At 45.1% G+C, this 25489-nt stretch overlaps 2 pseudogenes; both read left to right on the top strand.

Annotated features, from left to right (window-relative positions):
* The first annotated feature begins 239 nt into the window (after positions 1 to 239).
* Positions 240 to 1337, top strand: LOC147957764 (protein STRICTOSIDINE SYNTHASE-LIKE 10 pseudogene; annotated as a pseudogene).
* Positions 1338 to 23718: 22381 nt separating this feature from the next.
* Positions 23719 to 24870, top strand: LOC125525898 (protein STRICTOSIDINE SYNTHASE-LIKE 10 pseudogene; annotated as a pseudogene).
* Positions 24871 to 25489: the final 619 nt, after the last annotated feature.

The raw sequence follows: 25489 nt of genomic DNA, 5'->3' as shown, positions 1-25489 counted from the left end.
ACGTAGGAACCAGATGATGGATAGATTTTTCCTTGTACCCGGCCGGACTCGGTTGCCGATTCGAATCCAACTCGACTCGATTGCCTCCGTCCGTCTCGGCGTACGTGTGGATCATGCATGGGCCGACTCGGACCTGTAGCTGTCCATCAGAGTACATATAATAGGACATCTAGACACCTCCCTTCAATCCATCAAACCAAAGCACATCCAGCAGATCGACACACACGGTACAACCAACCTCCATCGAACAGCCGACGTGATCGATCGACAAGCTTAAGGTAGCCGGCCAGCCAGCCAACATGGGCTGCAGCATGAGCCGCCTCCTCAAGGCCACCGTCGCTCTGGTCATACTTGTCCTTCTCTTCATGCCCGGGGCCATGGCAGCCGCCGCCGCAAGCTTCGACGCCTCCCGGGCACAACAGCTGCCCCTGCCGCCCGGAGAAGTGCACGGGCCGGAGAGCGTCGCCTTCGACGCTCAGGGCCGAGGCCCCTACAGCGGCGTCTCCGACGGCCGCATCCTGAGGTGGAATGGGCCCAAGCTTGGCTGGACAACATACGCCTACGAACCAGGCTACGACAGCGAAACGTGCACGACATCCAGGTTTGGCACGGAGGCGGACATAGAGAGCCGCTGCGGTCGCCCACTTGGTCTGCGCTTCAACCAGAAAACGGGTGACCTCTACGTGGCCGATGCGTACAAAGGGCTTATGCGTGTGCCGCCCGGCCGCGGGGAGGCCACCGTGTTGGTCGACCAGATTGATGGCATGCCGCTGCGTTTCACCAACGGGGTTGACGTCGATCAAGTCACCGGTCAAGTCTACTTCACCCATAGTTCGATGAACTACGACAGGTCAGAACACGAGATGGTCACCAAGACCGGGGACTCCACGGGCCGCCTCATGATGTATGATCCACGAACATCGGACGCCACCGTGCTCCAACCAAGGATGACATACCCGAACGGCGTCGCGCTCAGCGCCGACCGCACACACCTCGTGGTCGCATCTACTGGCCCGTGCAAGCTGCTGAGGCACTGGATCAAAGGGGTCGACGCGGGCAAGTCCGAGCCTTTGGCCGACCTGCCGGGCTACCCATATAACGTGAGGCCCGACAGGAAAGGAGGCTACTGGGTGGCGTTGCACCGTGAGAGAAATGAGCTGCCCTTTGGTCGTGATAGCCATCTTCTTGCTGTGAGGGTCGCTGCTGATGGGAAGATAGTCGAGGAGATGAGAGGGCCAAAGAAAGTCAGGCCAACCGAGATCATGGAAAGAGATGACGGCAAACTCTACTTGGGCTTGGTGGAGCTTCCTTATGTCGGCGTAGTAAAAAGGAAGTAGAGAAGTAGAGTATAGTAGATATAGGATGGATTTAGTTTCTTATTATTCTTGCAGCTAAATGTAACGCTCCAGTTTCTTTTTGTTATAGGCAAACTATTGTAATGCATATTTTTAGAGATCTTTTACAGTACACCTAAGATATATTAGCCATCCATTTAAGTGGACGAACGTTCCAGATTTACCAATACTACAACACGATTTGGGTAGTATGTATATTATGACGGTAGGGACATTTTGGGTGGTAATCAGTTAAAACTCGGCCAGGCCAAGGACGCGCTGAGGTCACCGACGCACGCAGGCGGACCCAGCAATTCGACGGAGCCGCCCACCACGCCGCTCGGTGGCGTTCTACTCGGACGCTCGGCGGCCTTTCTCCATCACACGGAGCCCCACGCCACAGACACCAACTCCGGCCATTGCTCCAAGATCAATTCCTTCCCCGTGTCACCACTGGCGCCCATCGTAAGCCCCCCTCCCTCACGAAGATAGCTCCGTCCCTCGTCTTTATCTCTCCTCCGGTTTCTTGTGTGTTTTGGTCATTCGTGCCGAGTGCTGGGTGTCTGTGCTAGCTTAACAATGGGTGTGTGCGCGCGGGGGCGCTGGAGCGTAGTGTGTGATGGATTGATGTGTGCTGGCGGCTGCGTACAAAATTGTATACTAATCAATACATACCTGCATGAGCCTTGAGCGACATAGGCTTGCTAGCCCACTCCAACTTGCAGCCTTGCTAACTCACACCGCCATGGACGAGGGTGCGCGCCGGGAGGATTGCAGGCAGCGTCAAGATGATGGAAGTCTTGGTGCGGGCGGCGGCCTGCAAGTGGCGTTGGGATGCGAAGGTTGGGGGTGGCCGCCGGCGGCCTGTAGGCTGGGTCGACTGTTATTGTTGGCGGCGGTGTGTCAGGATGCTGAAGGCTGGGGACGACAATGTGCAGATGAATTATATTTTAATTAATTATCTAAATCGTTACAGTTAAAAGTCAGAAAGGAGAAATTTACCCCTAATTGGGAATTATCAAGACCGTTGGATTAGTTAGTATGATGTACCGTAAAATATCTCTAAGAAATTTCGAACACGCTGCTCGTGTGTATCATATACTCTCTCTATCCCGCATTACTTGTCATAGAAATGAATGTTTCATTTCAGCGAAAGTAGTTCCAGACGAAGGGAGTACTAAAGAAGGAACCGGTTCTGCTAGAAAAATCATTTCGCCTTATCTGAGGAATAAGGGCTAGTAGTTGCTGTCAAAAAGAAACTGTACACACTCCGTGCTGAGGGCGAGGTACGCCTAGGAGATGAAGCACGCGGACACGATGGAGCCGCTTCTTATGCTCACCGTAGTGCTTTTCCTTGTGCATGCCGTGAGTTCCCTGGTGCGCACGGCTATCGCCCGTCGGCGGTACTCGCGGTGCTACCTGCTGGACTACGTGTGCCTCAAGATGGCAATGGGGTCTTGAAACCCGTGTCCACGTGGATTTTTACCCTATTAGGGGACGGGGATGGACAACTTTCTATCCCCGCGGGGCTGTTCGTGGGTACATTATTAAACCCGGCATGTTTCGCGAGTTTGAACCCGTTTGAGTACTATCCGAACCCGAAATCCCACAAAACCCGTCAAAATACATTATTTAGCACGCATCGATTCATCCTGACTCAAGTGGCCAAAAGCCACAGTGCCCGAGCAGCCGAGCCCCACAGCATCGAGGCCCTGGAGTACAAATCAACCCCTCACTCGGTCGCTGTAGTGTTGCTCGCTCTTTAGGACTCTCTCTCCCGCACAACACGACACCTAAACCTAAACCTAGGTCCCCCAGCCGTCGCCTGCTGCTGTAATATGCTCTTGTTTTTCTTCCAATGTTGTTGTATTCCTTGAGTGCTTGTGGGGACGGGTTCCCCGTGGGTTTTGAAAATCCGATGGATTTAGGGGACGGGCAAAAATTTAACCCCACATACGTTGATGGGGACGGGGACGGGTTTGCGATTTTCTCGTGGGGATGGGTTTGGGCAAGCAAAACCCGGTGGGTTTCATTCCCGTTGCCATCTTGACGTGTGCCATACGCCGTGTGACGACCGCAAGGTGAGCGCGGATATCGCTAGCAGGGTGGCCATGCGCAACAAGCGCCTCGGCGTCCGAGAGCATAGCTTCCTCCTCGGCGCCATCCTCCGGTCCAGCATCGGCGAGGAGAGCTACTGCCCGCGCAGCATCCTGGAGGGTCGCGAGGATTCGCCCACCCACCAGGACACGCTGGACGAGATGGACGCCTTCTTCCACGAAGCCATCGCCGAGCTCTTCCTCAGGAGCGGCTTTGCGCCCCGCGACATCGACGTGCTGGTGGACACACCAAAGGAAAACGACGACGAGGAACGGAAGGACGCAACGAAGGGTTGTCCCCTCGAGAAGCAGTCAAAGCGGCGGCGTAAGCGCCGCCCCAAATCCCGCCTTGACAGAAATAATGATCATATAGACCCAGCGTTAGAGCAGGGCGAACCACTGCCGGACCATGGCAACGCGGAGAATCAAACCGAACAAACCAACTCTGTCAAGGATAATAGTCTGGAGGACATAACACCGGACAGACGCCCGGAGCAACAAAATGCCCATCAAAGGTTGTTGCCACTGCAAGGAGTCTAAAAAGGCAGAAGCAAAGGCTCAAGGCGGCGCAAGACACACTCCAAATCAGATGGAGTAAAGTACTCAACACAGCAACGAAGTATGGCGGTAATCGCCTCAACAAGAGCTACCCGAAGCGGAAGTTGCTACCTGAATTCGATGAGGAGGCCTTAGATCCCCTGCAACCAAAAATTAAAATGGCCACCTGGGCGCGGATAGACGACCTCACGGCCAACATGGAGCGGCAAGCAACGCCGCACAGAAGCCAATACGCGATCCACGCAAGTGCTCGCATCAAAAGGACGGAGCAACTAGATCCATCTATGGACCACGCAAGCGCACTCCAGCACACGATGCAACACACCAAACATCCGAACACCACGGCGCGCCCAGATACAGGGGCGCCAAACACCCCCTATGTTTCACCGATGAGGTGCTGGACCATGAATTTCCAAAGGGATTCAACCCCGTAAACATAGAGGCGTACGACGGAACAACAGACCCTGGGGTCTGGATTGAGGACTATATCCTCCACATCCATATGGCTCGAGGAGACGATCTCCACGCCATTAAATACTTACCCCTCAAACTCAAAGGGCCAGCTCGGCACTGGCTTAAAAGCCTCTCCGAAAACTCCATTGGAAGCTGGGAAGAGCTCGAAGACGCTTTTGGGGCAAATTTTCAAGGGACTTATGTCCGACCTCCGGACGCGGACGATTTGAGTCATATAACTCAACAGCCCGGAGAGTCAGCCCGAAAGCTTTGGAACAGGTTTCTTACTAAAAAGAACCAAATAGTCGACTGTCCGGACACCGAAGCCTTGGCAGCTTTTAAGCATAGCGTCCGTGACGAATGGCTTGTCAGACACCTCGGCCAAGAAAAGCCGAGAACAATGGCAGCATTAACAAGCCTCATGACCCGCTTTTGCGCGGGTGAGGATAGCTGGCTAGCCAGATGCAGCACCAGCGACCCCAGTACATCCGAAGCTAGAGATGGAAACGGGAAATCACGGCGCAACAACAATAACAAACGCCGGAATAAAGAAGACAGCACGAAGAGCACGGCAGTAAACGGCGCATTCAAAAGCTCTCGGCCAAGTCAGCAAAAGCCGCCCTCTAAAGGCGCCAGAGACGAATTGTCCAGCCTAAACAAAATTCTGGACCAAGTATGTCAGATCCATAGCACCCCTGGTAAACCCGCTAATCATACCCACAGAGAATGTTGGGTCTTCAAGCAGTCCGGCAAGCTCAACGCCATACACAAGGGGGAGGATACACCAAGCGAAGACGAGGATGAGCCTCTCAGGCAAGACACTAGGGAACAAAAGATGATTCCACCAGAAGTCAAAACAGTCAACGTGTTACACGTCATCAAGGGAAGCAAAGCACACTCCCAGAGAGACATGCCCAAGGGCCTATCACAGCGAATTCCTACCACTGGTCGTCTCAAACGATCACTTTCGACCATCATGATTACTCAGCAAGTATCCGGCGTGCAGGATGGGCTGCCCTGGTATTAGACCCAATAATTAACGGATACCACTTTACACGAGCCCTGATGGACGGTGGCAGCAATTTAAACCTGATATACCAGGATACAATCCACGAAATGGGGATAGACCCAACGAAAATCCGCCATAGACCACAATGGGAGATACATCAGCGGAGGATTAAAAGCACTAAGATACATAAGATACGGGCCCTAACTAGGCAGGCTAGCCTTTACAGACACAATATGAACTAACTATATGCTTCTTTCTTGATTAGCGTGACATGCAAGTACGCGCGAGCGCCTACTGCTGTAGAGTTTCTAAATTGCTGCCTAACCAAAGCAACAGCAATGAGATCCAAATGCAGGACCTGAATTTAAAGGTTGATCACAACTATCAATATATAACAAATAACAACAACTTCAACATATTAATACTACTAGTTGTCAACCCGTGCATGCGCACGGTCTAGTGATTTTGAAAACATGAATTTTGAAATAATCGAAGATCTTTGTCTGTTAATATAGCAGGAGTTCAAAATATATTAGAACTTGGAATGCAACTTTTGAATATCTCCCAACTAATAATTATGCACCATGGAAATATGATTAACACTATGAGACAATTAAATTGGAGAGTGGAAATAAGCTATGGAGTTTTCAAGAAACATTTAGAATGAAATAACGTGAATGATTTGTCTCTAAGCGTAGCCCCATCAAAATACTTTTGCAATCAAAATGTGGTTCCTTAAGTTTTGATTTTAAGTTAGCATGCATGATTGATCAATCTCACTCACTGCATGCTCTGGACATCTCAAATAGCTTGATACACCTGCAAGAAATATCCTTGAAATATTAATGCACTTAAAAGCCTTATTAGCACATAAGTAGAAAATTACAGAAATTCACAACAGAAAAACTAATGCGAGAATCATATGCTGCCATAACCTGATTTCTTTTCTTGCATGCGAAGTTCTGATATGAGGAGATCGTATCAATGTGGTAGATTTGGCATTATTGCAATACATATACAAATTTTGAAAAAAAAGTACCTTATAAGATACTGATGTGCAACGACAATGAAGATCGTGCTCTCGAGCAATCTATCTATCTTGAACATCGGATGCTTGTAATTATCAATGTCTTCAAATCCTGAGTAGCGATTTATAATTAAGCTTCCGTAATATTATTTTTCAGGTAAGTTATGATCAACAATTATTTTGCAAATTGTTAACTAAGCACTCTTTAATACCAGGGGATAATATAGAAGCATATAAAGAAGGCAGTATAGCTGGACACCCATATTCAGAATGTTGTGAATCATCCATCATGCATAACGAAGGTCAAATTTTAGGAGTGCACTGTTTGGTTGAAACATCTATATAAAGTAATTTTTGTAGTCTGAACCAAAACAACACAACAGAAAGCAAAATAAACATTACATACCTGCTACTTTGTCTACTCTTCGATTAATGAGGTGACCTATTTTTCAATCTGTAAGCTTGTGCTAATGAAGTTCAAGTTATCCATGACACATTTAGAGGAACCAATAGAATAGAATAAATGGAGTACGTGAACCTATAGGCAAAATGTATAGCCAAAACACAAAATACAATGATTCTTATATTAGATGGAAAAAACATTACTCGTAGCTTATAAAAGGAGCTTATAGTGAATACACTCATATTTTGTATAAAAGTTCTGTCTATTTAAGTGTATATAGAAACTTCTCAGAAGAAAAATCCAAGCTCTTGAAAAGAAACATTTTTTGGGCATTCATTGGGACAACACTTTCCAAAACAAAAGAACAGGCGTAAATATTTAATACTCCCTCTGTAAAGAAATATAAGAGCATTTAGATCACTATTTTAGTAATCTAAACACACTTATATTTGTTTACCGAGGAGTAGTGAGCAATAGTAGGTCAAACGTGTTACCTTCTCTGATACTTTAACCAATATGATGCGGCCTAGAACAGACAATAGCAACTTTTGAAGGTCTATGAGATCATATAACCACCTATGTATGCTTAGTTAATCTAGTTTGCAACTAACATATGATTACCTCAAAATAACCCTGACCCGAGACCATACGGATGGTTTCTCACACACCTTTGGACCTAGAAGTTTTTAGCCCGGCGTAGAAACTGTAAACAATCTACAACATAAGAAGGCTGAAACTTGATCTGAACAACATCAAGGTAAGCACTGTGAATCAGGAACTAAACTTCAAAACCTTTCACTACAATGGTTTTTTACTTGAGAAACGATGCACCAACCGCTGATTTGGTCTGTAGGGACAAAAGCAACAGTAACAGTTAGCACTTGCTGCATAATATGGGGAGAAATAGGACGACATGAAGATGACAAAACTTGACATTTTCTGTTTTCCAGACAGAGCTACTTTTTAACACTATCGAGGAGATGAACAGAGTGCCGTTCAGCTTTACCATGAGGTTAACTTGAGCATCTTTTTCGATCTCCCGTATTGCTTAAAATAGATGCTGCTAAGGTGCCATGTTTTTGACCTTGTGTATGCATATACATTCCATGTCTGCAAATAAGAATATATAAAACAAAAGTGCAGACAACACTATAAAGAAAAAAATCACCAGAACAGAGTATGGTTTGTGCTTTTATGATGCGCGTGTCCTATTAGATAATTGGGTAAGCATAAAACTGAAAGTACAGATCCAACTACAAACTTGTAGTTTTTCCTATAAGATTTAAGAAGTAGAGAGAGGTAGACTGAAGAAACGCTACAAAACGACTAATTCAGTTTCCAACAAAATAAGTAGAGGTTCTTGAGTTCACTCTGCAAAAGCCAGAAGTACGGCCACATCTTTCTTGAACTGAATCCCCTAACTGTATTGTATGGCACCCACAAAACAAAACCATCGTATTAATATGTATCTAGATAGGTCTGAAACAAAACACTTATCATCTAAATCCTCAAAACGAAACTCTAAGGTTTTACTTGTTCTTTGAGACCATGTCTCACAACATCATAATAATCACTAAAAATACAAACCTATTGCATCCTTGCTAGCTCCTTAATTAACTATACTGCAATCAGTCTACCATAGTCGTTTGGCTCTGTAGCTTTCCCAACAATGGCATCTATTCGATCTGATTCAGGTAGCATGGGTGGATGCATGAGATAATTGCTGCTACTCATCTGGCTTAGGCCCGTCGATTGCTGACTGCCACTACTATCTTGCTGCTACTCAACACCAGGTGACGTCGTCATCAGCCAGACTTAGCATGACATGTCTAGTGAACTACTTGCGTGATCAACCCCCCTCTTCTGCTACTCTTCAAATTGTTCTGTAAAAGTTACAGAGGCACTTACCTTCCTCCAGGAGAGGATCCTCATGTAGATTTAATTGGTACAATCTCCTAGGAGGATCTGTTGTTGTTCATGATATTAATAGGAGGAGGAAATCAAGAGAACGCCTAGAGCAATCCATTGTTGTTCTTCCCTTTAAGGGCCGCAGCGCCATAAGACTGCCGTACTTCCTCCAATCTGCGGCTTACGGCCTCAGCAGCTATGGTGGTTGTTCAATCCAACTCAAACTCTTATTGATGCACCTCCTTCTCCACGGCATCGTTCATCGTGGGTTGCAATTTGACTTGGCATGGAAGCTAAGGAGATTGAAAGGATCTCCATCTCCGCTAGACCAATGAAGATGGATTGCAGCCAATCCTTCTTGGGGCAGAGTTTAGAACCAATGGAATTGGGGAGAGGTTTGGCTGGCTGGATCGTTTATCTAGATTCATTGTTGCGTGAAGTCCGGTTTTCATCTCTACAACTGTGGAAGCCTTGTGGGCCCTATGATTAAAGGTCGGTTTTCATCTCTACAATCATGGCAGGATTGTGGGCCCTATGATTAATCTTGTTACTCAAGGATTATATGAGTTAATCCAGAGTGTAAAAATTTGGTCCCACCGGATGAACGGTTAGTATTTTCTAATTAACATGGTAACTTTTTGAGAGTCTGTAATTAGTATAGGTATAGACTAGATTATTTTGAAATATATGTTTATAATGAATATTTGGTTCAATTTGAAGAAACATAATTTTCATAGGAACTGATTGTCAAATTTCAAAACAATGAGCTATCAATATTGAAAACGTCCTAAATTGTGACCTAGAGGTGGTAAATAATAGATATATCGTTCACTGCTTATCCTTGCCAACTACAGCCTGAAGAGACTGAAGAGTGTTGAGAGATGCAGCAAGATCCTAAGCCCAAATGTTCCATCCGTCTACTCATGAAGGAGCAACATAAGAGATCCCAAACCCTTTGGAGATTATCGCAAAAGAAATTTGAGTGCTCGGGACACAACGAGTCACAGAGCCACATGAAAATCAAGGAAACTCGTAGCCGGAGGAGAAAACTATATACTACTCATCAGTGGCCATTAACAACCTTGCTGAGCAAGAGGAGAAATAAAACTACACAGACTGTTTTGTTTTGCTGGGCAATACAACATCAACAAGGGAAGCAACAAATATACACCCAAAAAACCATGGACCCAGTTTAGGAAGCGAGATTGGTTCGTAGAAAAAAATACTATATGAGCTAGTATGTGAATTAAGCTGTCAAAGATTACACTTTTTTTGTTAGAGGTGATAGTTTTATGCATCTAGTTTATTCCAAAAACATTTTCTGCCTCAAGTTTAGCTTAAAAACTACATGGGACCTTGAGCATCGCGGATTCAGAACATGTTTAACAGTCGGAAGTACCAAATAAGATGGCGCAATGCAGCCGCAACCATAGCAAGGAAAATATTTTGGTCGCCGTTCAGTCACAAAACAGAAATGTGGGACACCATCACCACAGCCCCAAACCCATCCCAAGAAATGTCCATGGTGCAATGGCCAACATAAAATTACCACGACTCGATGGTTGTGCACACAAGTCAGGAGAGTAATCATGCAAAAGAAAGGAAGAGATTGGATCACCTAGGTCGTAGTCAGAGAAGAAGTGTTCACCGGAGGCGTCAGAGGAGGGACAGTAGGTGTGATTTGCGCCGAGTCCCATCTCCGATCCAGCCTAGGAAACAACAAAAAAAATTTGAGCTACAGAAACTGATTAGCTAGCGTAGCAAAATAAAAGAAACGCCCATTTGTCTAGCTAGCATAGCAAACAACTGACAATCAAACATATAGCTAGATTAAATATATCCATCCAGGACGAGTCAAAAATATTGTTAACACATGCATGATGGCTCCCTCCAAGCACATAAGGATAGCACTTGTTCTATCTATACATGCACATCAACACTACATCAGTTAATAAGCAAGCGTTTTCTTTCTATTTGATGATAGCCATTATTAACAAATCAACATCCCAGCATAGGCAAGGATCCTACCAAAGCTAGAACATGGACCACTACCAAACCATGTAACATGCAATGCAAAAAGATATAGAAATGGATAAAACAAAGCATATTCGTCGAGGCACAACAGAATCTTGCATAGGCAAAAAAAGCATAGTAGCAGGCTAGCAGCAACATACACACATGGCCTCTTAAAGCACAAGTATTATGACATGTTTAATCGACAAGAAAGAAATATGACTACAATCCCAAGATCATGGTAGTGGCCGGAAGACCACCACCAATACACACATGATGACAACAATTGCCCACAGCTCAATGAACAGACCTTCTAAAAGCAGAGGGAGAGAGAAGGGGCTCACCGCAACCCATGTAGCCTAACATGGAAGTCCCGACGATGTACGGTATGGTTCACATGCTGTCGACTGGTAGTCAAGTCCCAGTGGAGGTAGGTCGCTGTGCTGTCGGCTGGTAGTCAAGTCCCAGTGGAGGTAGGTCGCTGGTGACGTGACGAGATGCTCTCGAATCATAATATGCTTGGCAGATCAGCGACACATGTTGCCTGTACCAAAAAGAAAGCACCGCACATACATGTAGATGCACTGATACAATAAAGTGTTTCTTCATAGCAGCAAGGACAATTGCCATATCGTCAATGGACAAGCACATGTGTAACCAAATAGAGATAACAAGGTGGTGCAAAGCAATCACAACTACAACAACACAGCAGCCAACAACAACAGCAGACTCAGAGTACTAAACTTGAGGGCTAAATCCACTAACTATCAAGCCAGAATCATCACGAGACGCACAACCCAGAATCCTAGAAATTGCCATGGAATTAAATGAACCACGAATGGATGGCCGTGGGCACGCAGAGTAGAAGAGAAAGCGAAGTAGTGGGACCAACTGAGTGGCTTACCTAGGCAAGCAGTGGTCACTAGAGAAGAGGCGCCGATGAAGCCACCACCTCCATGGGGGTGCTGGCACCGCCTGATGTAACCGTTGCACCTATAGGTACCTGCTCTGGACCTCAATCTTGTGTGTTGCACTGCAAGATGAAGCTCTCTCACTCCTTGAGCATCTCAAAAATCTCCCTAGTGGTCTGCCGACTAAGGCCTTCAATTGAAGAAATCAGAAATCATGTCTATCATCTGCACCCAGGAATCAAAATGTAAGTATTGGAGTTCAAACCAGCTGCGTGACCATTATGTGGCGAAATAATTTGCATACTATTTTGGTTTGCCAGGAATTATAGAAAATATTTCAACATTACAAGTGAATTCATTTTGTGGTCGAGTAAAACGTCTTCCAAGTCGCGGCCACTTTGTTAATTTGTTGTCAAGTAATAAACAGAGATGACATGTGAATTAAGTTGCGAAAGTTTATACTTGTTTTGCCAAAGGTGATAATTTTCTTCATCTAGTTTATTCCAAAGATCATCTTCTACATCAAGTTTAGTTTAAAAACTACATGGGACCCTGAGCATCATGAATTTAGAACATGTGTAACAATTAGAAGTACCAATTAAGATGGTGAAACGCAGCCATAGCAAGGAAAATAATTTGGTCCTCAATCATTCACAGAAACAGAAATGTAGATTATAGCAAACACCATCACCACAGCCCCAAACCCAGCCCAAGAAATGCCCATTGTGCAATGGCCAGTATACAATTACCACGGCTCGATGGTTGTGGACACACAGGGAATGAGAGTAATCATGCAAAATAAACGAAGCGAGTGGCTCACCTCGGCTGTAATCAGAGAAGAAGTGTTCATCGGAGGCGTTAGAGGAGGGAGAGAGCTCCAGGGAGAGCAGGTGTGATTTGCGCCGGGGCCCAGCTAAAAGAAACTACATATATTGTTCAGCTCTAGAAACTGATCAGCTAGCATAAGAAATTAGAAGAAGCACCCTTTGTTCAGCTAACATAGCAAACAATTGACAATCAAATAGACAACTAGATTAAATATTCATCCAAGACTAGTCATAAAGATTGCTAGCACATGCATGATGGCTCCCTGCAAAGCACACAAAGATAACACTTGTTCTATCTATATGTGCCCAGCAACACTACACCAGTTAATAGGTAATAGTTTTCTTTCTACTTGACGATAGCCATTATTAACAAATCAACATCCGAACATAAGCAAGGATCCTACCAAAGCTAGAACAAGGACCAATACCAAACCTGTAACTTGTAGTGCAAAAAAGGTACATAAATGGATAAACCGAAGAATATTTGTCGAGGCACAACAGAATCTTGCATGGGCAACAAAGCATGGTAGCAGCCACATACACACATGACCTCACAAAGTACAACTATTATGATATGTTTAATCGACATGAAATATGACCACAATCCCAAGATCATGTCAGTTGCCGGAAGACCACCACCACTACACACAGCATGACGACAACAGTCGCACACTAGCTAAATGGCCATACCGTCTAAGGGCAGAGAGAGAGAGAGAGAGAGAGAGAGAGAGCAGGGGCTCATCGCAACCCATGTAGCCGGACATGGAGGTCCCAACGATGTCCGGTATGACTCACGTGTTGTCGGATGGCAGTCAGGTCCCAGTGGAGGTAGGTCGCTGATGACAAGAAGCTCTGGAATCCTATGCTTGGCAGATCAGCGACACTAGTTACCTGTACCAAAAAGAAAGCACCATTCATATGTGATACGTCTCCAACGTATCTATAATTTTTGATTGTTCCATGCTATTAAATATTCTTTTTTGGATGTTAATGGGCTTTATTTAGACAATTTTATATTATTTTTGGGACTAACCTATTAACCGGAGGCCCAACCCAAATTGCTGTTTTTTGCCTATTTCGGTGTTTCACAGAAAAGGAATATCAAACGGAGTGAAACCTTCGGGAGAGTTATTTTTGGAACAAACGTGATCCGGGGGACCTGGAGTGGACGTCAAGAAACAATCGAGGAGGCCACGAGGCAGGGGGGCACGCCCTCCACCCTCATGGGCCCCTCGTTGCTCCACCGACCTACTTCTTCCTCCTATATATACCTATGTACCCCGAAAACATCCAGGAGCACCACGAAACCCTATTTCCACCGCTGCAACCTTCTGTACCCAAGAGATCCCATCTTGGGGCCTTTTCCGGAGCTCCGCCGGAGGGGGCATCGATCACAGAGGGCCTCTACATCAACTCAATGGCCTCTCCGGTGATGTGTGAGTAGTTTACTTCAGACCTTCGGGTCCATAGTTATTAGCTAGATGGCTTCTTCTCTCTCTTTGGATCTCAATACAAAGTTCTCCTTGATTCTCTTGGAGATCTATTCGATGTAATCTTCTTTTGTGGTGTGTTTGTTGAGATCCGATGAATTGTGGGTTTATGATCAAGATTATCTATGAACAATATTTGAATCTTCTCTGAATTCTTTTACGTATGATTGGTTATCTTTGCAAGTCTCTTTGAATTATCAGTTTGGTTTGGCCTACTAGATTGATCTTTCTTGCAATGGGAGAAGTACTTAGCTTTGGGTTCAATCTTGCCGTGCTCGATCCTAGTGAATGTAGGGGAAACGACATGTATTGTATTGTTGCCATCGAGGATAAAAAGATGGGGTTTATATCATATTGCATGAGTTCATCCCTCTACATCATGTCAATCTTGCTTAAAGTGTTACTCTGTTCTATGAATTTAATACTCTAGATGCATGCTGGATAGCGGTCGATGTGTGGAGTAATAGTAGTAGATGCAGGCAGGAGTCGGTCTACTTGTCACGAACGTGATGCCTGTATACATGAGCATGCCTAGATATTCTCATAATTATTTGCTTTTCTATCAATTGCTCGACAGTAATTTGTTCACCCACCGTAATACTTATGCTATCTTGAGAGAAGCCACTAGTGAAACCTATGGCCCCGGGTCTATTTTCCATCATATTAATCTTCCATCAACAAGCTATTTCTATTACCTTTTATTTTGCAATCTTTACTTTTTATCTTTATTATAAAAATACCAAAAATATTATCTTATCATATCTATCAGATTTCACTCTCGTAAGTGACCGAGAAGGGATTGACAACCCCTTTATCGCGTTGGTTGCAAGGTTCTTATTTGTTTGTGTAGGTACGAGGTAACTCGCGCCTGGTCTCCTACTGGATTGATACTTTGGTTCTCAAAAACTGAGGGAAATACTTACGATGCTTTGCTGCATCACCCTTTCCTCTTCAAGGGAAAACCAACGCAATGCTCAAGAGGTAGCAATATGCATGTAGATGGAATGATACAATAAAGTGTTACTCCGTAGCAGTAAGGACAATTGTCATATGATCAATGTACGAGCAGATGTGTAACAAAATAGAGATAACAAGGTGGTGCAAAGTAACCACAAAAATAGCAGCAAGGAAAATGATGATTGCATAAGTATACCAACTAAGCATGGTGCTATTATGCTGCAAACAAAATCGTGTGATTCAGACCAAGTACTTAGCCAGCTTACTACCAATCTGAAGTGCTCATTCTCCGCACTAGCATTAGTTATACAACACAAGTACAAGAAAAATTACATTAAAGATTCAGTCAAGCCGCACATTGACACTCGAGGCTAAGAACTAGATTTCAAGAATTTGATGTCATTTTGAGTGAGCAAACCCAAGTGAGTTCTCTAAACAGAGCATAAAAATTCATCACAGATACATTCATCACCTGACATAAACATTTGACGTAATCCATATCCCACCAGTTAGCAGGTACCAACCAAAAGAAGCAATATACATCTACAAGTAAATAAAGTCTGGATTTAATCAAGACTAGACTGGTAAAAAAAGTAGCTTCAGAGCCACTTATTTCTTGCTAGTTTAATATACGCTAGCAATACATGCAAAACCATGTGCTAGAAGCAAAATTAAGGCAAACTATCAAAAACTAGCATAGGTTAATCAATAGGGAGGGAGCGCAGCTGCCAAATCCTAACCTTGACAAGCTCTAGGACCTGCTTCCATCACGGCAGCTGCTGACCTCCATGGAGAACAAGCACATGGAGCTTCCATGGCTTCCCGTGTGTGGTTGTGGAGAAGGAGCCTATCCGAGACGCTTGCGTGAGGAAGGAAACAAATTGTAAAAGAGAAGAAAGGGGAAGGGAAGGGGAGAGGAGCAAATCAAAGAGGAGTGGGAGTACCTTCATGATGGCGTGACAGAGCAATCAGACTGCATCTGTTGAGGCCATTGACGAATCCACTTGATCTGGACGCCGCCAGCCTGAGGTGAGGTGAGGAAGAGACGGTCGCGTCGTCGACCGAGCACAAGCATGTGGAGTGGATGTCGTCATCATCATGGTGACAGTGGCGGATAGATTTAAGAGCCGCTAACCGACCGGCTCAGTTGCATGTATAACAAAATGTCAAGCGACTGTCCTGCTCCAGAAATTTTGGCTGCATGTATAACAAAAGGAAAGCCAGGTAGATCAACATACAGCAGAAGCAACATACAATCATAGCATCTCTTCCTTCATTTTCAAGTGTCTAAAATATATAAATAATGATTGTGAAATTTGAGGCACAATCAAATGAAAGCAGATTCGCATAATCAGTTAAACTTCTAGGCACTATAGAGAACACTTTTAGTGGTACTTTGATCTTATAGCATGTATTGTTATAAGGATGCAAACTGCACGACTGATTTCACCAAAACTGATAAGTCGGCATTGAACAACACAAAACCAGCTGATACCACATTGGTAGCAAGCAAACTAACAGTCTGACATTTCTATGGAGCCAAGCCTCTAGAAATTTCATAAACTACACAAAGTTAACCTGTCTCTCTTCTAGTAGAAATTGAACAAATTAAGATACTACTGTAGGTTTTGTGCTTGAACCAAAAAATGCTACATAAAAATAATAAGCATGCACTATAGGTTTTGTCCTTGAACCAAATAATGCTGCATAGAAATAATAAGCATGTACTGTACGACATGCGTATTCGTCATAAACGTGATGCTCCAGTTTTTAACCTGTAAAAATGGAACCAAAATGTGCTCTTGTGCCAGTCCAGTACGTCCAACTGCAAATCAGATCTTGGAGGTAAATTTAAGAAAACCCAGAAAGGAGAGATGATGATTATATTTTCCTTCCTACACAACATCTCGTCTTGTACCAACAGATCTGCTATATAATCACATCATCCAATCGATCCTCAGGAGGTTGAGTGGTACTTACACAATTAAATGTGATTAGCTCATCCCTTTGAAAAAGCAACCAATATGGAAACTGACAAGTCGGCATTTAACAGCGAAACTTGGCTTGCCAAAATTCTAGGCATCTAAAATAAAAAAATAATGATTGTGAAATTTGAGGCACAATGAAAGCAGGTCCGCATAATCAGTTAAACTTCCAGGCACTACACAGCCCACTTTTAGTGTTAATGTTGATCTTATAGCATGTACTGTTACAAAGATGCAAACTGCACGACTGATTTCACAAAAATTGTCATCGGCACTTTTGGAAAGTGAGTTGCTAATTAAGGACAGGCACAATGGGCATCTAGGAAACTAAAGGTAGATGCTACTCCATGGGGTAGAGTTTCTAAATACAGGTGGCCAACGTAATTCATTCAGTCTAAAATTTCAGGTGCTGCAAAGGATTGTGCTTCATTTGTTTAAGAAGACAAGTTGGATGACAGGACATCCCCTCTTGTTCTCTCTTAAAAAATAATTTCTATGCAAATTAGTGCCAGAGAAAGGACACTAACAGAGGGAAAGTGGAGACAAGAGAAATACTTACATTTGTCTGTCTATTGCGTCAGAGCAGCGGGAGAGCGGCGTCCCGGGAAGGGAAGAAGGAAGCACACAAAGCACCTACGCGCATAAGGTAGGGGGAGCAGCCAAATCGAAACATGTTCATATTGCAGCACACAGAAAGTGGTTAATGGAGAAGGCTAGCTTGTCACTATTTTTTTTTAATTTTCAGAAGTAGAAAATTTGCTGGAGAAGCATTTTTTGTCACATATATGGCTAGAATAATTTGCACAAGCATTATTTGAAGCAATAGTTATAACTTGCAGCAAGCTTACCACTCCAAGCAGTCACCCTTGCATTTCTGCCCTTCTAGTTTCCTTGCACGCACGCTGTCTTGAAGAGCTGAGTGAGATGAGCCATCACACATCTCGTTCCAGTGTTAAATATGCATGTTAAATATGCACCTTCTGAAAACATTTTCATTTGTTAGTTATATATTAACTGCTGATATAGGTAAAGAAGTATATCATAGTAGCCGATGTTGGTGTGAAACCACCATCATTGTGAAAACATATCAGCTTGAGAACTGATAAAGAATTATTTTGGTACGAAGGGAGTAATTGATAATGCTTGAAACAAAACCTAAAACTATAGTGAGTGCTTTGTCACTTTTGCTGTCTCGACACCGTCAAGGACGTGTTGTACAACTTGCAATAGTGGCTACCGGACACGGCAATTAACATCCCAATGCATTCATAGTCGACCACCAATATGCTCAATAATGGGAGTGGAGGGTCGATGCAGCAAAAGACTAAGGAAAAGCATCTAGTAACCCTAAGAAAACCAAGAAAGGAAAGAGGATGATTATACTTTCCAACGCATCTAGTACCATCAGATCTGCTATATGGTTACATCATCCAATCTAGTCTCAAGAGATTGACTGATACTTATACAATCAAATGTGATTAGCTCCTCCCTTTGGAAAAAGCAACTAGTGCCAAAACTGATAAGTCGGCATTGAACAACACAAAACCAGCTGATACCACATTGGTAGCAAGCAAACTAACAGTCTGACATTTCTATGGAGCCAAGCCTCTAGAAATTTCATAAACTACACAAAGTTAACCTGTCTCTCTTCTAGTAGAAATTGAACAAATTAAGATACTACTGTAGGTTTTGTGCTTGAACCAAAAAATGCTACATAAAAATAATAAGCATGCACTATAGGTTTTGTCCTTGAACCAAATAATGCTGCATAGAAATAATAAGCATGTACTGTACGACATGCGTATTCGTCATAAACGTGATGCTCCAGTTTTTAACCTGTAAAAATGGAACCAAAATGTGCTCTTGTGCCAGTCCAGTACGTCCAACTGCAAATCAGATCTTGGAGGTAAATTTAAGAAAACCCAGAAAGGAGAGATGATGATTATATTTTCCTTCCTACACAACATCTCGTCTAGTACCAACAGATCTGCTATATAATGACATCATCCAATCGATCCTCAGGAGGTTGAGTGGTACTTACACAATTAAATGTGATTAGCTCATCCCTTTGAAAAAGCAACCAATACGGAAACTGACAAGTCGGCATTTAACAGCGAAACTTGGCTTGCCAAAATTCTAGGCATCTAAAATAAAAAAATAATGATTGTGAAATTTGAGGCACAATCAAAGCAGGTCCGCATAATCAGTTAAACTTCCAGGCACTACACAGCCCACTTTTAGTGTTAATGTTGATCTTATAGCATGTACTGTTACAAAGATGCAAACTGCACTACTGATTTCACAAAAATTGCCATTATCACTTTTGGAAAGTTTGTTGCTCAATAAGGACAGGCACAACGGGCTTCTTCATAACTAAAAGTCAGTACTTTTGGCCGATCCTGGGAGAATTGGCCCCCTCCCCAGCTTCTCATAGAATCTCCAACCCTCATTTGTTTGACCATCCTAGCTAGTTAGAGCCTAATTAGCTTGGAATGTCTTGCAAGTTGTACTCCAAGACTTATATTCTGTAGATTCAAGATAGTTGTACTCTAATACCAAGGCCAAATTGAAGCAAATATTCCTACAATAGCTATACTCTGTAATCCATACAAATGACCACTAACCCTGAACCAAGTTGCATCTAGTTTATCATTTGTGTTACTGATCGAAAGCAGCACAACAACACCTAACTATAACAAGATGACCTTTATAAGGGAAAAATTCATTGCTTTAGAAGACGAAATTAGAACTCAAGAGGACAGCAGCAAGTATGGCAAATTAAAAAAACTATACTGACAGGGAGCAGACTAAAAGGGCTCCCCCTTGTTCCCCAAAACATGTCATTTCAGATACTAGAGGTCTAAAAACACAACTTTGACTACCAAGTTTTACTATAATGTGGGTCAAAGATTCTGGGAGTAGCTGAGGAGAGGGGCGATTCTGGAAGAATCCGCCAAAACAAGCCCTTAAAGGTACATGATACTACATAGGGTAAAGTTTCTAAATACAGGTGGCCAATGTATTTCATTCAGTCTGAAACTTCAAGTGTTGCAAAGGATTGTGCTTCATTTGTTCAAGAAGACAAGTTGGATTACAAGACATCCCCTCTTGTCCTCTCTGAAGAAATAATTTCTATGCAAATTAAGCCCAGAGGAAGCACAAGAACAGAGGGTAAGGGGAGACAAAGATAAATACTTACATTTGTCAATCCATGGCGTTAGAGCAGCGGGATAGCGGCGTCCCACGAAGGGAAGAAGGAAGCACATGGAGCACCTGCACGCGCACATCAGGGAGGGAAGTGGCCAAATCAAAACCTGTTCATATAGCATAGAAGCACACACAAAGTGGTTAATGGAGAAGGCTAGCTTGTTACTAAATTTTTTATTTTCAGAAGTAGAAAATCTAAACGATAGACAAACAAATTGGTGTGGAAATTTGCTGGAGAAGCATTTTTTTCTCATGTACATGGCTAGAATAATTTGTAGAAGCATTGTTTGAAGCTATATTTACAACTTGCAGCAAGATTACCACTCCAAGTAGTCACAACTTGCAGCAAGCTTACCACTCCAAGTAGTCGCAACTTGCATTTCTGCCATTCTCCTTTCCTGGTACACACGCTGTCTTCAAGAGTTGAGTGAGATGAGCCATCGCACATCTCGTTGCAGTAGAAGCCAGGGACCAGATTGTCTCAACTAAAGAAGCAGCATCAAGGGTGAATTCTTTACTTATCTAAAATTCAGAATACAACAAGTTAATCCCCAGTTCATTACACATGGCAGAAGCAGCCGCATATGAAATTAACTTAACCCAGGAAGGAACCTCAAATAAAATAAAACTAGAAATATAACTTGAGAATAAATAGAAATCAATCCGTCTGTTCATTACCACATTGCGGAAACAACTTGTTGAATTAACCCACAATAGTGCAAGCTTGGGCTGTCACTGGTCAGTGACATAAAAAGTGAATTTGAAGGTAATTTTTCTGAGTTGCTAGTTATGAACAGCATATCATTTATGTAAAGGTAGAGTTAAAGTTTCAAATTTGAAGGCATATCATGGCAGGTGAGTGAAATGCCACAGGTTAAATATGCACCTTCTGAAAACATTTTCATTTTTTGGTTATATATTAGCTGATGTTGGTCCGAAACAACCATCATTGAGAGTAAAACTATAGTGAGTGCTTTGTCACGTTTGCCGTCTCAACACCGTCAAGGACGTGTGGTAGAACTTGCGGGAGTGGCTACCGTACATGGCAATTAACATCCCGACGCATTCCTAGTAGACCACTATGCTGCCGAATAATGGGAGTGGAGGGTCCGTGCAGCGAAAGACTCTGGAAAAACATCTAGTAAATTTAAGAAAACCAAGAGAGGAAAGATGATGATTATATTTTCCAACGCATCTAGTACCATCAGATCTGCTATGTGGTTGCATCATCCAATCCAGTCTCAAGAGATTGAGTGATACTTGTGCAATCACATGTGATTAGCTCCTCCCTTTTGAAAAAGCAACCAGTGCCAAAACTAATAAGTCGGCATTGAACCAAAACCAATTGATACCACATTGGTAGCAAGCAAACTACCAGATTGACATTGCTATGGAGCCAAGCCTCTAGAAATTTCATAAACTACACAAAGTTGACCTGTCTCTCTTCTTCTAGTAGAAATTGAACAAATCAAGATATATACTACTGTAGGTTTTGTGCTTGAACCAAAAAATGCTGCATAGAAGTAATAAGCATGTACTGTATGTGATGCGTATTCGTCATAAAAGTGATGCTCCAGTTTTAAGCCTGTAAAAATGGAACCAAAACGTGCTCTTTTGTCTGGGCAGTAGGTACAATTGCAAACCAGATCTTGGCTAGGGTTCGATTCCAATGGTGTCTGCGCTCCGAGGATGGAAACTCATGAGGGGAGGGGAGGAAGGGAAGGGCGTTGGAGAAGAGCGAATCAAAGATGGGCGGGCGAGAGACAAGTTACCTTGACGAGCAGGAGCGTCCCTAGCCCGAGTGAGCACGGAGGAAGCTCCATGCTGGCGTCGCCGGCAAGCAAGAAGAGCAGACGGAGGTTGTGCCCGGTGCGCGAGTGATCGAGAGCTCCAGTTCAAATATCTTAAAGGATCTGGGGACGCCGACCGACCTCCTCCTCGCTCGAGGGGTGGGGAGGGGAGGGGGCGGCGGTGAGGTCCGAGTCTCCGAGGGAGATGGGGCGTTGGGTGGCAGCACCAATGTGGTGTTGTGTGTGGGTGTGGGTAGGGGAGCAATGAATGAATCGGTCGGGGGAAGTCGATGTGATTTCGCCGTTTCGGTTTACCCACGTCGGATTGCTTCTTGTTCATTAGAGAATTGTTGCGTTCCACAGATCGATCTCATGCCAATCTCATCTCAGCGGTCCGTCCGTGTCTACTGTTAGATCTTCTCTTTCTTTCTTGGTACTAGTACTAGTATTAATCAATCGTTTCACTGGCCTTCCATTAATGATTGGTCAACCTCATCTTTCACTGATCGATTTCTCGCTCATTGTCAAATTTATCTCCCATGGATTGATCCTTCTTTCTTGTGAACCCATCTCAGCGGCACGTCCAAATCTAACAGTGATCCTCTCATTGCTTGTTGCTAATGTGCACACACATCGATCCATGCGTAGTACCTGACATCATCCTCACGCGCACATATGCACTACTACTAGTAGCTAATTAATTTGAATGCATGCATGTATGTCTAATTGTGTACGAACGACGTGCTCCCCACTAACAGCAGCGTCTCAACTACCTTGTGTAACTAGTCTAGTGCAAGGAGCAGACATAGGCGGAGATGGCCGCTCAAGTGCGGATCTGCAGCTGCCACCATGCATTGTCATCCCGCTTGCAGCTTCGGCGACCATTGTCCACCGCGCAACACACAAATAGCCCCCCCCAAAAATCGATCACGGTCGTCCATGCATAAACTGGTGGAGAGAGAGAGAGAGAGAAACCTGGTTCGGCCTAGGCCTGACCTAGGGCCCACATCTCTCTTACGAGGCCGCACTTCGGGCGCAAGAGCGGGAGTGGACCGAAATAGTTAAAATCATTTGGCCTAAGAACGGGAGGTGGTGGGGCGCTCCTAGCGGCGCCTACTCAGGGCAACAAGGCCATCCTAGCGGTGGTGATGTGGTCGTGATGGCAGCGAGGCATTCTCTACGGACAGCGCTGCAACGATCTCTATTGGCATCGCGGTCGTCTGCAAGGACACTTAGCTCCTCCATCGTCATGAATTCGGACCACTCCGGTCGTCGTGGTGGAGGAAGAACCGGTCGCGGCCGCACCCTAGCCTTCCCTCTCCAATCTCCTATAGGCTATAGCAACCCTGACGCCGGTCGTTCTCCAGCGGGAGCGGCACGACCGTTGATCTCTTCTAATGAGGCCATTCTGCGGAGCACCGCCACAAGGCGGAAAGCGTCGATGATGTCTAGTGGCGGGGATGCGTGCACCATGAGGTGGCACCGGGTTTTAGATCCATGCACGACGGTCGAGTCGGTATGACGTGGTAGCTAGCTATACACTGTTGAAGACTTTTTCTTTTGAAATGAAACTATTGAAGATGAGATCATTATATACAATAGATGGATCGATTGATCCGCAAGCTTCGAATCCAACTCGACTCGATTGCCTCCGTCCGTCTCGGCGTACGTGTGGATCATGCATGGGCCGACTCGGACCTGTAGCTGTCCATCAGAGTACATATAATAGGACATCTAGACACCTCCCTTCAATCCATCAAACCAAACCACATCCAGCAGATCGACACACACGGTACAACCAACCTCCATCGAACAGCCGACGTGATCGATCGACAAGCTTAAGGTAGCCGGCCAGCCAGCCAACATGGGCTGCAGCATGAGCCGCCTCCTCAAGGCCACCGTCGCTCTGGTCATACTTGTCCTTCTCTTCATGCCCGGGGCCATGGCAGCCGCCGCCGCAAGCTTCGACGCCTCCCGGGCACAACAGCTGCCCCTGCCGCCCGGAGAAGTGCACGGGCCGGAGAGCGTCGCCTTCGACGCTCAGGGCCGAGGCCCCTACAGCGGCGTCTCCGACGGCCGCATCCTGAGGTGGAATGGGCCCAAGCTTGGCTGGACAACATACGCCTACGGACCAGGCTACGGCAGCGAAACGTGCACGACATCCAGGTTTGGCACGGAGGCGGACATAGAGAGCCGCTGCGGTCGCCCACTTGGTCTGCGCTTCAACCAGAAAACGGGTGACCTCTACGTGGCCGATGCGTACAAAGGCCTTATGCGTGTGCCGCCCGGCGGCGGGGAGGCCACCGTGTTGGTCGATCAGATTGATGGCATGCCGCTGCGTTTCACCAACGGGGTTGACGTCGATCAAGTCACCGGTCAAGTCTACTTCACCCATAGTTCGATGAACTACGACAGGTCAGAACACGAGATGGTCACCAAGACCGGGGACTCCACGGGCCGCCTCATGATGTATGATCCACGAACATCGGACGCCACCGTGCTCCAACCAAGGATGACATACCCGAACGGCGTCGCGCTCAGCGCCGACCGCACACACCTCGTGGTCGCATCTACTGGCCCGTGCAAGCTGCTGAGGCACTGGATCAAAGGGGTCGACGCGGGCAAGTCCGAGCCTTTGGCCGACCTGCCGGGCTACCCAGATAACGTGAGGCCCGACAGGAAAGGAGGCTACTGGGTGGCGTTGCACCGTGAGAGAAATGAGCTGCCCTTTGGTCGTGATAGCCATCTTCTTGCTGTGAGGGTCGCTGCTGATGGGAAGATAGTCGAGGAGATGAGAGGGCCAAAGAAAGTCAGGCCAACCGAGATCATGGAAAGAGATGACGGCAAACTCTACTTGGGCTCGGTGGAGCTTCCTTATGTCGGCGTAGTAAAAAGGAAGTAGAGAAGTAGAGTATAGTAGATATAGGATGGATTTAGTTTCTTATTATACTTGCAGCTAAATGTAACGCTCCAGTTTCTTTTTGTTATAGGCAAACTATTGTAATGCATATTTTTAGAGATCTTTTACAGTACACCTAAGATATATTAGCCATCCATTTAAGTGGACGAACGTTCCAGATTTACCAATACTACAACACGATTTGGGTAGTATGTATATTATGACGGTAGGGACATTTTGGGTGGTAATCAGTTAAAACTCGGCCAGGCCAAGGACGCGCTGAGGTCACCGACGCACGCAGGCGGACCCAGCAATTCGACGGAGCCGCCCACCACGCCGCTCGGTGGCGTTCTACTCGGACGCTCGGCGGCCTTTGTCCATCACACGGAGCCCCACGCCACAGACACCAACTCCGGCCATTGCTCCGAGATCAATTCCTTCCCCGTGTCACCACTGGCGCCCATCGTAAGCCCCCCTCCCTCACGAAGATAGCTCCGTCCCTCGTCTTTATCTCTCCTCCGGTTTCTTGTGTGTTTTGGTCATTCGTGCCGAGTGCTGGGTGTCTGTGCTAGCTTAACGATGGGTGTGTGCGCGCGGGGGGCGCTGGAGCGTAGTGTGTGAT

Source organism: Triticum urartu, chromosome 7A, assembly GCF_056163025.1.
Source record: "Triticum urartu cultivar PI428250 chromosome 7A, HENAU_Tu73, whole genome shotgun sequence".
Classification (NCBI taxonomy): domain Eukaryota; kingdom Viridiplantae; phylum Streptophyta; class Magnoliopsida; order Poales; family Poaceae; genus Triticum; species Triticum urartu.
The sequence above is the reverse complement of the archived record's forward strand: the minus strand, read 5'-3'. Positions and strand labels throughout refer to the sequence as shown.